Source organism: Tiliqua scincoides, chromosome 2 (genome assembly GCF_035046505.1).
Source record: "Tiliqua scincoides isolate rTilSci1 chromosome 2, rTilSci1.hap2, whole genome shotgun sequence".
NCBI classification, from domain to species: Eukaryota; Metazoa; Chordata; class Lepidosauria; order Squamata; family Scincidae; genus Tiliqua; species Tiliqua scincoides.
This window is the reverse complement of record NC_089822.1, coordinates 231,693,777-231,707,412: the sequence shown is the minus strand read 5'-3', so window position 1 is coordinate 231,707,412 and position 13,636 is coordinate 231,693,777.

The following is a 13,636-nucleotide window of genomic DNA, read 5'->3' as shown; positions in this document are numbered from 1 at the left end:
ACATCAGCAATAAGAAACAAATCAATGGAAAGGAAACAAAGAGCCAGAAGCCAGACAATAGGCTTAGGAATGTCCAAATGTTTTTTCTGCTGAAAAAGATGATCTTCAGCTTGCATTGGGAGAATGACAGTACTCAACTTCTCAGGGCAGGGAGTGCCACAGAAAGGGGGTGACATTTAAGAATGCTTTAGTGAAAGCCCTAATGAGTTTTGTTTGCAAATTGTAATTTAATTTCTTGCTGTTGCTCTTGCTGTTAATTTCTTGATGTTACTGGCCCAACCACATTGGGTCTCTGTACCGTGTGTTCTGGCAGTGCAGTGTGCTTTATAGTGGTTGCAAAGTGCAATCTGTCATTCTGCACAGCTGGTCTGTTGCAACAAGCAGTGAATGTCCACAAGTGGCTGCTCTCCAGTGGCGCCCAGAGAAGTTCCAGCGCCAGTAAGTCCGTGTGTGGGGGAGGGGCAGGGGTGGGAGGAACGGGGTGAAGACTGGGCAGGGAGTGTTATGTGTTGAGGCTGGGGATGGGGCAGCAGTGCCACCAATACCTTAGTCACCTTTACCAGCCTGGAACCACCTCCCTGGGTCCACTTAGGCTGCAATCCTAACCACACCTTCCTGAGAGTAAGCCCCATTGAACAAAATAGGACTTACTTCTGAGTAGACCTGGTTAGGATTGTGCCCTGAGACTTGTACCAGCTGGTGCAGATCTGAGTAAACCAATTTGGGCTGCAGAAACTTGCCTTGAGGCAAGGGAAAAATGTTCTCTTACATCAAGGAGGCCTTTGTCACTTGAAATTCCCCCACAGAATGCAGTGTGTATTCCATTGGTGTGGCTGCATAAGTGGAGGAGTGGAAGGGGAGACTGAGGTTGGATCAGGCTGTAATGTGTCTTTTTGAGCCTGAGTGCTTGGATTCAATGTGGTGTATCTACTCCCGATATTAGTGAACTTTAAGCCCAATCCACTAGATTTCTGACCAGTCACACCAAAAGTGAGTGCCCTGGTGGATAAGGCAAGTCCCTAAATGTCTTGCTTCTGTATCTTGCCAGCCTGTATCTCTGTGCACTGGGCCACAGGCAACCTGCCTTACCTGAGTGCTGTTGAGGCTTCTCTTGTGACTTGTCCCATTACCTCCCCTGGGAAAATGATGGAGACATTGAACCCTTAAGGCTGCAGTTTTCCAACTCTCCTGGAGTAAGTCCTTGCAGTAAGTCCTTGCAGGCGCGCGGGGGGGGGGGGGGAGACAGCGGGGATGGGGGGAGGCAGTGATGCAATCCCCAGGACTGTGCCACTCAGGGGGGCTGCAGGAACAGGGGTGCACTCACCAGTCCCTGCAGCAGCGTCCTGGGGGTGCAGGGAGCCCTGCACCAGAGTCTGCAGGGCTCCCAAGGTCAGCAGCAGTGAAAGTGAACGATCACACTCTGCCTCCACTTTCACTGCTGCTGACCTGGGGAGTCCTGGGAGGCTGCTGGAGACTGTGGTAAGTGCAGCCAAGGCCCTGCAGCCCCCTGAGCGGTGTGATCCTGGGGATTGTGCCGCTGCCTCCTCCCTGCCTCTTGGCTGCCCCCGCCCCTTAAGAGCAAAGAGGCCAGGGCCCTTAGGCTGGGGCATTGTGACACCCCAGTTTGAAAACCTCTGCTTTAAGGGATATGTGTATTTACACAGCTACCCTCTTCCATGGGAGTGATCTTTCATCTGTTGCCCTGCTGGGGTCAAAACATATTTTCTTGTACTCATGTGTTTTCTGAATGGCACAAAGAAACTTGAATTCTGAGTGATGGGATTGCTAGCAGTTCATTGCTTTTATTCCTTTGCTGCTTATGCTGTAGTAGCTCCTGTATTGGGTGGGGATGCTTTGACATCCTTGGGCCATGTAAGTGTGGCATGTTATTGGGGCATTTCCTAGTGTTTGACAGTGGGGACTTTGCTATGATACTCATACATAGGGGCTGCCAGGGTGTGTGTGTGTGTGGCTGCAATCCTAACCAACCTTCCAGCACTAACATAAGGGCAATGCAACTCCGAGGTAAGGGAACAAACATTGCCCTATCTTGAGGAGGCCTCCATGACTGCACCCCAACTGCAGGATGCAGCACATGCCCCACTGGCACAGCTATGCCAGTGCTGGTAAGTTGGTTAGGATTGCACCCTGTGTGCGTCATCCTGACAATTGCCACTCATTGGACCTGTGTATTTGATATGCCTGATGCGTGAGTCCCTTGGAAGCACTTCTCCCTTGACAGCACTGGCATTGGGGATGGGTGAACTTGGTGAGTGGCTCTCTGCACATCAGGCTGATGTCAGGCTGATGCCAGGCCACCATTCCATGGATGATGGGCTGTGTCAGTGTTTCAATGGACACTGGTGGCAATACTGGGAGGGCTGCAGCAGTGTGTCACTGTCTGGACTCTGGTGTTCCTCCACCCCCTATGTGCTGGTCGGGCTTTGGATACAGCGGGTGCCTTGCTGATGTTGCACCATTATTTCTGTGGTGCAAGCATGACATCAGTATAGGATTGGGCTGTGACCCAGTTTAAATTCAGATACATACTAGTTTGCACTCTGGGTACAGTTAGCACGTAACCATTTTAAACCTTTTTGTGCTAGGTGCCAAAAATATATATATGTAACTGGATAAAACATGTTGATAGCAATGGAGAACTAAGTAACTACATTATATGCCAATATATATTGAAACTTTCCAAACTAAATATAACTCTACTGCAACCATGACTAAATTCTGCTGATAGCAAAAGACTCTGGAGTCAGCGGTACGAGGCTTTGAAACATACTAGTCTATTTATGTTGAACGGCCCTTCCTCCCCAGTGTGGTACTACTATTTAAATACACGTTTTCCATGTGTTAAGCTGAAGATACAGTTTATTAGGAGGTAGGCCATCAGAGACAAAAGTAGAGGATTTCTATAGCAGCAACAGCTGCCACAGGACACTTCATGCAGACAGGGAGGAGAGACCAAAGTGAATTTAGTAACTGTTCATCCTTATACATACATTCCTGAGGACAACCAAGTTAAGCTTACAGGCTGTAGTGATCTGCTTTACAAATATGAAATTAACAGCCCAATCCTATTCTCCCCCCTCCCCCCCACTTATGCAGAGGCACAGAAATGGCTACTGCTGCATCCTGCAGGTGGAAGACCGTTGTGGAGGTCTCATCTTGGTAATGATAATAATAATAATAATTAATACAGGTATCTATATACTGCCTTTCATGGTCGTCAGATTTCTCCTCAGACTTTAATTCAAGGCGGTTTACATAGGCAGGCTGTACTAAATCCCTATAGGGATTTTTACAATTGAAGAAGGTTCTGTCTTTCAAGAACCACAACATTTCAGATGGATCTTTTCTGATCTGGTATCACATTCTGGCCTCCAGTTTCCTCCCATGCAGGCTGACAAGCAGCTCCTTCCCTTATTCCCTTACCTGAAGGTAAGCAGCTTATTCCCTTACCTGAAGGTAAGCCTCCGTGGTGCAGTGGGCATCCACTCAGACCTGCGCTAGCAGAATAGCTGATGCAGGTCTGTGTATTCCCGCGCCATGGCATTAGGTCCTGGAAAGGGGTTAGGATTTGTGGTTGCTGCTGCTGCTAAACTTGTTTTCTTCCTGGCCCTGGTCTGCCCTCCCCCTCCCCGTTGCCTCTTGTTTCACTCTCCCCTGTTTTGTTCCATCCTCATCACCCTGTCTTGCCCCCCAGCCACCTTACCGCCATCAGTGGCTTCTTCTGGCCACTCTGGAGTGTGCTAGAAAATTTTGTCCTTCCTGCTGGTGGTCCAGCAGCGTGCAAGTTCATGCACTGCAGGAGTGCCTTTTACAGCTGGTGCAGCCTGCTTTACAGCAGTCAGCAGCAGTGTGATGCAGGTTCCACTACTGCCTGACCCAGTAGGACTGGGCCATAAGACTGAAGTATCAGATATGTGACACACATGCAGCATTGCTATGAGAGTCTGCACAAATCTGCAATAATAATAATAATAAATAAATAAATAAATAAATAAATAAATAAATAAATAAATAAACTTTATTTATACCCCGCCCTTCTCCCCAAAGGGACCCAGGGCGGCTATACTATAATACTATACTATAGTATATAATACTATACTATACTATAATATAATATATTATAATATAATAATACTATAAAGTTTTGCTAGTATATTTTCCAGCTTACATTATTTTAAATTAAATGAATGAGTCCTTTCTAAATGAATGGTTGTCAAATTTTTAAAGCTGTGGCCTGGCCATTTTCTGAATAATGTAATACTGTAGCCAAGTTTGTAGGTGACTTCACATTATTTGAAGGCTGAAACTTTATAGTTAATGCATCTGTAGCAAAGAAGTACTATTGCTTAATCCCAAGCAGACTGTGAGGAGTTTCAAAAGAATCTCTCCAAATTTGGTAGTTGCAGAGCAGAATGACAGATGAGATTCAGTGTGTATAATTGCCAAGGACTGCTCACTGGGACACTCCCCCCTCGCTGGAGTCAGCACGGGAAGCTAACTGAAATACCAACTCACAGCCCAATCCTGTGCTCGTGGCACGGCTTCATGCCACCGAGCAGTGTTGCAAACGTGCTGTAAGGCACATTTGTGAGACTCTCCGCCGGGCTCCTGCCTGAGCTAGCCCAGTGCCAGCTGGTGCTGGGCGAGCGCGGGGCGGTCGCCCAGCCTCCGCAGCTCAGCGGTCTCCTGGACCGCTAAGCTGTGGCACGGTAAGTGGGGGTGGAGACAGGAGTGGGGATGGGGGCGGGGAGGAGGCATTCTGGGGAGGGGGGAGGCCAGCGGGGGGTGGAGAGAGGGTGGGGGAGGCATGATGTGGAGGCATGATGCAGGGAGGGGGCGGGCTGGAGGCGTGCCTGGGAGGGAGGCGGGTCCGCGGAGCTCCACTCCGCAGGATCCAAGGCGCTCATGCAGGGTTTGGCGCCCTATACAGGCACCTTTACCTTACCACCTACCTTTTGGTCGGTGGTAAAGTGAGTAGCCCCATTGCGGGGCTGCTTACCTTACCCGGGAGAAGGGGACGAAAGTCCCCTTCTCCCGAGGCACCTCCAGCGGTAACCCGGGGCGCACAGGATCTGGCAGCAGCCGTTCTCAGTGCCGCCGAGCCTGGGCGCTCCGGGCAGCTCAGGATTGGGCTGCCCGTGTGCAGTGAAAATATAAATTCCTAGTTTGGAATTATTAGGAAAGGGGAACAAAATCACTCACGCTACAAATATATTGGCATTTCATAAATCCATGGTGCTTCCATATTTAGAATACTACACACAGGTTTGTTAACCCATTTTGAAAACCGTCATTGCATAACTGGGAGGGTATAGAAAAGAGTAACTAAGGCCCAAATCCAAACCAACTTTCCAGTGCTGGCATAGCTGTGTGCTGTATAGTCTGCTGCATCCTGCAGTTGGGTTGCAGTCACGGAGGCCTCCTCAAGGTAAGGGAGGCCTTACCTTGGAGCTGTATTACCCTTATGTTGGTGCTGGAAAGTGGATTAAGATTATGTCCCATGATATTCAAGGTTTTGGAATAACTTCTCCATAGATAGACTCAAATGCCTCTCAGGAAATTACATCATGTGACTATTTGCATCATGCATTTTCTATTAAATTTTTAGAAGTAATAAAAATATATTTTAAAACAATTTTGAACGTCTTCCTTGTAAGGAATAACTGAAAAAGTTGGAGCCCATGTAAAGTGGACCGCTTGCCTTCAGAGCCATTTGGGAAGGTGAGAGCAAAGAGAAGAATGGCTCTGAAGATTGTGGGGGGGGGGGGGGGCGGGCTGATTTACACAGGCATTCAGGTGCTTGAAAAACGTAGTGCTTCCCCCCCCCCGACTGTCCTGTGATCCATCATTGTAAGCCCTAGATCAGCAGCATGAAAGCCATGTCACTGGTGTGTGCTTCAGGCATGCTGAGCAAATGGCCGGAGGCCCCAGAGCGGCTCCCAGATGCCCCGCTGGAGCAGGTAAGTCAGAGATGGGGACAGTTTGAGGGAGGATTGTGGGTGATCTGGGGTGGGAAGTGAGCTGGGCAAGGGGTGGTTTGGTGATAGGAGGGGGAGGATCTTGGTGGCAGCTACATATGCTGAGATTCTATCCCCCTTTGCTCATACCAGGAGGTAAGAAAAGTTTCACTTACCTTTCCTGGGTCATCTGGTCACCCGCCCATAGCATGCAGCAAGCTTTCCGTCAGCAGTGCTGCATGTTACGGATAGGATTAGGGCCTAAGTACTGTATATATGCTAAAGAAACAGAATACACATAGTTGGAACATTGGAATTGTAAATGTGGTATTGATGAAAAGCTAGGAGAGGTTTTCAAAATGACAGATTTCATGTCATATGTTTGCTGCTTGACAGCAGGTTTCCCCAAAGACTTGCTAGAGAGATTCTCAGAAAAGTTTCCGTAATGGTATGTTAGATCAAAAAAATCTGCAAGGTAGTGATTTCAGATCAGAGAAGTTCAGAATATGAAAACCAGAAATGTGGCAGTATCCAGATGTGAACCATATAATATTACAATATATGAGGTATGCATTAGTGAAACTGCTGGTTGAAAGGCCAGGTGTTTGATGGTGTGAAGTTTTGGGGGAAAAAATTACACACAAAGCTGAAAAGTTCTTCTCACACACACGCACATGCCCACACCTAGGCACATGCACACATCTAGTCCCAACAACTTGTCTCAAGTTGTGAAACCACACGTTTTCCGTGACTCATGGGAACTCGAGTCACATGTGTCATTGACCCTGACTCATGTCTCGGGCAGTGACTTGGAAAAGAGTCATGAGTCATAGATACTTGAGTCATGAAGACTTGTATTTTTTGTGCCCTCGCCTTTTGTGCCTCTGTGTGCTTGCTTACTTTTTTTTTTTTTTGCCACTTCCGCATTGCACAAAAGTCCTCATGGAGTGACCTAGAAGCCAGCATTCAGACTGGCGTGAGCAACAGATGTGGTGGAGGAGAGTAGATTGGTTCCAGGAGATGGAAGCTGAGGTGTGGAGGGGAAGAGGAAGACTGCATGAGATTGGCAAGAGGAGGCAGAAGAAGGCAAGGGCAACTGAGGGGAGGAGGAGAAAGTGAGCTCTCTTGCCCTTCTAGGAAAGAATGGGCGATCAATTGGCCAAAGAATGGATGGCCTGATTTTTTTCCTCTGGACAAGGGAGTGGAGAAGGAGGAGTCCAATGGAGAGGGGAGGAGGTTCTTGCAATAGGAATATGCCTGGATATTCCAGGGAGGGGGCTAAAGAGGTGGGCAAAGCAGGGGGTGAGATGTTTCCTTGCAATAGAAGAGGAACACCTTCCAAACTCATGGCATTTGAAATGAAGGACTTCATCACATCACTGATGGCAGATGGGATAGGAACATCAGGGCAATGTTAAATGAAAATTCTGACACGCCCCACCCCCTCCGTGTTTTCTGCAGAGCTGCACCTGACTTGCGCTTTGACATTTCTCTTAAAGTCTCAGACTCGAGTCAAAATGACTCTAAAAAAGGCTCAGAATGACTTGCAACAGCCGCCTGTTATGACTCATGAGGCAATTGAGTCAAGGAGGCAGAGACCCGCGACTTGGGTGCAGTGACGCTGGCACATCCCTTTATGCAGCTCATTAAGAGATCTGTCAAAAAACAAAATGAGTAAGCTAGTTGATCTAATGTTTAGAAAACTGTCCACTTATTTCAAAATTCAAAGTGCTTGGAATGCATAATCAAAATCATATAATGAAGATCATTTACTCCTAAATGTACCTTATCCAAAGTTTGGTTAAGGCCAAATTGCTGTTCTTAAACTACTTTAGTTGAGTGTACAAAGAATGATGGATTTTCTCTCAATACACGCTTAAAGGTATGTGAGGGTTCTGATCTATTAGGAAGTTACACTAAGGCTGCAGTCTTATGCACACTTAGAGCCCAGTGCTAGATGTTGCAAAAGTGCTGTAAGGAACTTTCCAGCTGGCAGGAGATACCCAGCACCAGCAGAGAGGCCACTGCCAGTCAGTGTTGGACCTTGGCAATGGAAAGACACTGATGAAGAGCCCCCCCCATGGTAAGTATCCCCACTGTGCGGCTGGGAGACTTTTGGGGGGGAGGGGTGGAACTGGGGGGGGAGAGCACAGCTGGCAGGCAGATCAGGCCTGGGAGGGGGGGCTGAAGCTGCCACCGGTTCCTATGCCCCCTGCAGAGCTGCAGAGCCCGACACGGGTCTCCTCATTTCTGTGCCAGCTCAGGAGCTGGCACAGATCCAAGGAGACCCATTGGGACCAGTGGAGTTGGGACATGAGATAAGGGAATCGATGTTCCCTTGCCTAAGGAGACTCTGGCAGCTGCTCTGGCCCCACAGAATACAGTGGCAGCCATTTTGGCACCACTGTACCGCTTGTACACGGTACGGGGAGCCCATAGGATTGGGTTGTTATAATGGATAAGTTCCATTAAACTCAGTGGAAAATATTTCTGAGTAGACATGCATAGGGTTGCGCTTTAAGGAGCCAATTTTATACAATGTTCCAGTGCTGATGCAGCTGTGCCACTGCAGCATATGCTGCATCCTACAGTGGGGTAGGGGAGAGTTACAGAGGCCTCCCCAAGCTTTGTTCCCCTACCTCAGTACAGCACTGCTTCTGCATCAGTGCTAGAAAGTTGGATAGAATAGGGCCCTCCAGCCCAATCCTTGAAACCTTGGTGTGAAGGATCAACCTTCTGCCCCCACCACCATGGTCTGTCCCCACCATCATAGATGGTTTGGAGATAAATGGAAATTTCAGTCTGTGTTTGAATTTGGTATCTAATTCCAATCAGACTTTGGAAAAGGTGACCCACTCTCTAGGGATAAACAACAATTTGCAGAGTGAAATGAGAAGATTGAGCTGAAGGTTGGTTGATGACACTTTTGGGAGCAAGATATTTCTCTTGGGATTGACTTGGACTAGCAAAGTTGTAGGCTTATAAAACTGCCTCATGCCTCCATTTAAGTTCTACTTATATATTTGGCAATTAAGGAAATACAGGTCATGCCTCATTCCGTTCAGTGCAGAGGCAGGAAATTGGATTTTGGTGTTTTTTGTCTTGTTACAAGGCATTTAAAAGTGGACCCCAGTATCAGTGGCGAGTCAAATCAGTGGATACCAAGGTCCCTCCTGTATTACAAGGATTCCATAAGTTGCCAGTACTTTTCATTCAAAAAACCCTGAGCATTGCCCCCTAGAAGATACTGTTAATAATTAATCATAATCACCCAGGGAGTGGGGAGCATGCAACGATATGATACAACTCTAAATGCCCCCCACTATAAATGCTATCAAGCCTCTACCTTGTCCACTTGTGCAGTATCTTTATGAGCTAAAGCAAACTACACTGAAACAGGTTTGACAAATAAAGGAAAGGAGTGTGTTCCCTTGACCTCTTGAGATCTCTTCTGGCCCTCTGCAACTATATGAAATGGATAATGGGATGTTTCCTATCATGATTGCTCAATTTAAATATACAGTGTTGCCAAATTAATAGATTGGGTTATTCAGTCTTTCAAGGAAAGGAAGAAAGAGACAGGGATGGGAACTCAAGTCAGGTGACTTGAGTCCGAGTTGTGAAAATCAGTGTTTTTCGCTGACTTGTGTATACTCAATTTGCAAACATGGAAGACTCAACAAAACACTTGAGTCAAGGGACCCTGACTTGGCACTCGGTCCCCACACATGCAGATACAAGTCTGTCTGTGTCTGGGTGTACTTGCTTACTGTTTTCCCGGCATGAAAAACCTCATGGGGTCATTATTCAGACCGAGTGAGCAGCAGGGAAGTTCCAGCCAGGAGACAGGGAAGGGTTAATGCTTTGCTTTTGCATCAGGCAGGAGGTGGGTGCAGGCTCTCTTGCCCAGCTCTAAAGGAACAAATGGTCATTGGACAGATAGATGGTGTGGTTTTTTTCTTTGGATGAGGGAGGGCGGAAGGAGGAGCTCAAGGCTATTCTTGCCTTGGAGTTGGCTGGAGAAGCCCGGGGACAAAGGAGGCAGGGAAGGGGGTGAGGTTCGTAGAGATCATGCTTTCCAATCTCATGGCTGCTGTGAGCTCTGTTGTTACTTGCGGGGAGGAAGCCCCATTGAATGATCAGCTACAGTGGGACTACTTCTGAGTAGAACTGCAAAAGATTGGGTCGTCCTGATAAGACTTACAGCTGCTGCATATGACCCTCCTCCCTCTTGCTGCTTCTGTCCTTGTTCTCTTGCAGTCTGTCCCACCCCTCCTGCCTTGTTTACAGATGGGATGGGGACATCAGGAAGTGTTTAAAGAAAACCCTAACACACACACACTCCAGCAGCAGCCCCGTTTTTTTCCACAGCTGGCTTTTTAAAGGGAACGACTTGAGATTTGAGTCTTTTGAAGTTACAAAAATGCTCCTGGTGACTTGGAAAGTGCCCTCGTTAGGACTTGTTTTCGACTCAAGTCATGGGGATGGAGACTTGTGATTTGACTTGAGTCAACCTGTGCTGGATTTGCCCATCCTGGAAACAGTCTCATAGTTTTGAGTCTCCTTACTGATAACAGGCAACCAAATGAACAGAATGGTACCAATTTCTGCTTCAGGAGCAGCCAGGCATTTGATGATTTTTGCAATAATATGCAATAAAAGCCTGTTTTTGTTCTTCTTATATTTAGAGCATGGCAAATGACTCTCGGTTGCCATAGCTTCATCTTCTGGTGGCTGTGCAGCTGATCATTAGAAGAGAATATCATTATCGTGGTCTCTTTGGAAACCCCATTGTTTCATCCTGTACCCACGGTGTTTCTTGAGAACTATAATGCTGCTGTTTGGGTGGCAATGTGTTTCTGTATGATAACCTCTTTGTCCAATTCCTGAAGCAGAGAAATGATGGACTTCATTGTTGAACAACACACCTGTTGAATGAAAAATGCTCATTTCTATCTGTGTTCCATAGTTAATGAATACCTAACTACCTAAAGGCCCTGTCTTTACTTCTTCTGTGACCAGCCCTTTTCTGACTCCTTTTCCTCAACTACCCTAAACTCTCTGATTGTGCATAAAGCTTTATCAGTGCTCCAATACATATACACGTCTGCCAGTGATCAGTGTCCAAGGAAAGGCTTTTTAAGCTGGCCAATTTTTTGTCCCCCAAATCAGGTTGATCATTATTGTGTCATGAGAAAATGTTGTACAATGCGGTCTGTCAGGGCAAGAATAAATTGGAGACAGATATGACAAGATCAAGGCAAAGTCAAGCACTGTTAGTGCTTGTGATGCAAGTGCCACTTTGGGAGTTTTGGTTAACTAGAGTGTTGAGTAAAGGGAAAATGAAGAATAATCCCAGTGGGAATCATCCCACGATAATCCCAGTCCCATTTGTATCCCCTGAACAGTATTTTAATTGGGAGAAAAGTCTCAGCCAGCTCCAAGGAGGGATGTGGGAAAGGGAGCTTGCAGAGCCAGGCTATGGCACCAAGGAGGGGAGGTTCCGCAGTTTTCTGTCCCTTGTTTTCTGCCACTGGGATACTTGGCAAGCAGGTGCAAAGGGATAGGGAGAGTTGCACACTCATGGCCATGCCGTCAGGTGTCCAGGAGGATGCCTTGGGGTGGGCATGGGTGGGGGGCTCCATGTGGACCATAGCTATTGAGAGAGAGAGATGGACTGACAGTCACTTATACAAGGGCGCAATGGACAAGTTGGCAACCTTCAGTCTCGAAAGACTATGGTATAAGCCTACAGCACCCGGTATTCCCAGGCAGTCTCCCATCCAAGTACTAACCAGGCCTGACCCTGCTTAGCTTCCAAGATCAGATGAGATCAGGCATGTGCAGGGTAACAGTTAAGCCAGCCCTGTACCTTCTTATAGGGATAACTGGTCACCTGTTTTTCAGGCGGGCTGCTGAAGCAGGTGTCCCACCCATGCCGCATCCCAATCTCCTTCCTGTTTTGGCCTCTCTGAGGTTCTGAGGTACAGTTGCAGGGTCATCCAGGCTGCATCTGAATTATGGCAGTGTGGCATTTTCTTGCCATTGCGCTAGTGTCGATAGTGTGGCCATCAACAGCAGGACTTTCTGTACCAGTGGGGTTATCAGAGTAGCACATGTGGTATTATGCCTGAGTATCTGGTGATAGGCCTTAAATCTCCCTGAATTTCATTGATATATATGCTGAATTTTAGTCACAATCTACCTCTACACATATTTTCCACCCATCTTACATATAGTTGGCTATATAGAGACTAGATATATAAACTAGACGGGTGGGTTTCAACCTTTCTCATGCAATGACCCCAATAAATAAAGTATAAGACTGATGGTTCACTGCCAGTCTTGCCCCCTCCTGTAGCCCAATCTGCCACCCCTGCCCCATCTTCCCCATTTCCCCCTACCTCTTGTGTTTTCACAACAGCCCTGTGAGGTAGCAGTCTGAGCCGGGCTGGCCTTAGGAGCTGCAGGGCAAGAGAGCAAGAAGGGGCTGTACAGGATTATATCACTAACTCAGTTTTGATAACGAAGTACCATTATTGGTTTGGATCCAAGCCCTCTCTTGCACAGGCTTTGAAAAGTTGCTGCGATCCCCCAAATGAAGCTTCATGACCCTGCCGGGATCCTGACACACAGATTCTAGACCCACTAGACAAGACTATATATGAACTAGATCACAAAATGCAGACCTCTTGATTCTATAACTCTGATGTACGAGGATGCGAAATGCCACAGTTGCAAGGGCAGCATTGTGTATTGCACGTGTAAACACAATTCTCTACGAATAATGAAGAGGCTGAGATGAAAAACTGTATTCACAGCATTTGGGGTTATTTGCTACACACAAAGAAGAAGAAGAAAGAAAAGAAAAAGAAAGAAATCCTATGCAAATAATGGCTAAACCCAGTAGTTCAAGAACTGCAGCAAAGAGTATATGCTGAATATTGACAAAGAACTAGGTGGCAGCCTGATTCCTGTGGCTCCAGTTAAAGTGTTCTGCATCAAATTACCTGCATCTTTAGAGAGAAGTCCAGGAGGGAATAAACACTGCCTACCTTTACTTCTCTCATCTCCATCCTGTGCCTATGAAACATTGGGAGATAATTTGAGATCTTTCCTGAAGCCATCATTTAGTCTCAGCAGGTGGCCAGAAGGCTAAGTGCAAGTACATCAATGCCACATCTTTCCAGCTCCCATTTTTTCTTTGATCACACTTCGAGAAGGGAAAGGCCACAATATGCTCATAGCGCCACTGCGTCGAGAGATCATTTTTATGAGTTTCAAATGCTTCTATAAATTCAAGAAGAGATCTTTAGCAATAAAGGATGACTGAGAGAGCATCGAGCTGAGTGCCCATAATGCTTTAAGGCATTCACTTCTATCACAAGACAATGGGGTTTCTGTACACAGATAGTAAACTGTTCTGTGCTACTTTAGTAATTAAAAATCAGATTGAAAACTCACATACCGCATGAATCTCAGTACAGCCCCAGGATACTCCTTCAAGAAAGATGTGTGCTTGGTGGGATGGTATTCCGTCCTAACTCCCAAGTGTTCCTGAGTGTAAAGAACATCTTATGTGTCTAGGGACCTTCATGATTGCTTCAAATTTTCCTAATTGTCATTTGGAAATGCCTGATCATGCTATTCAAGAACTG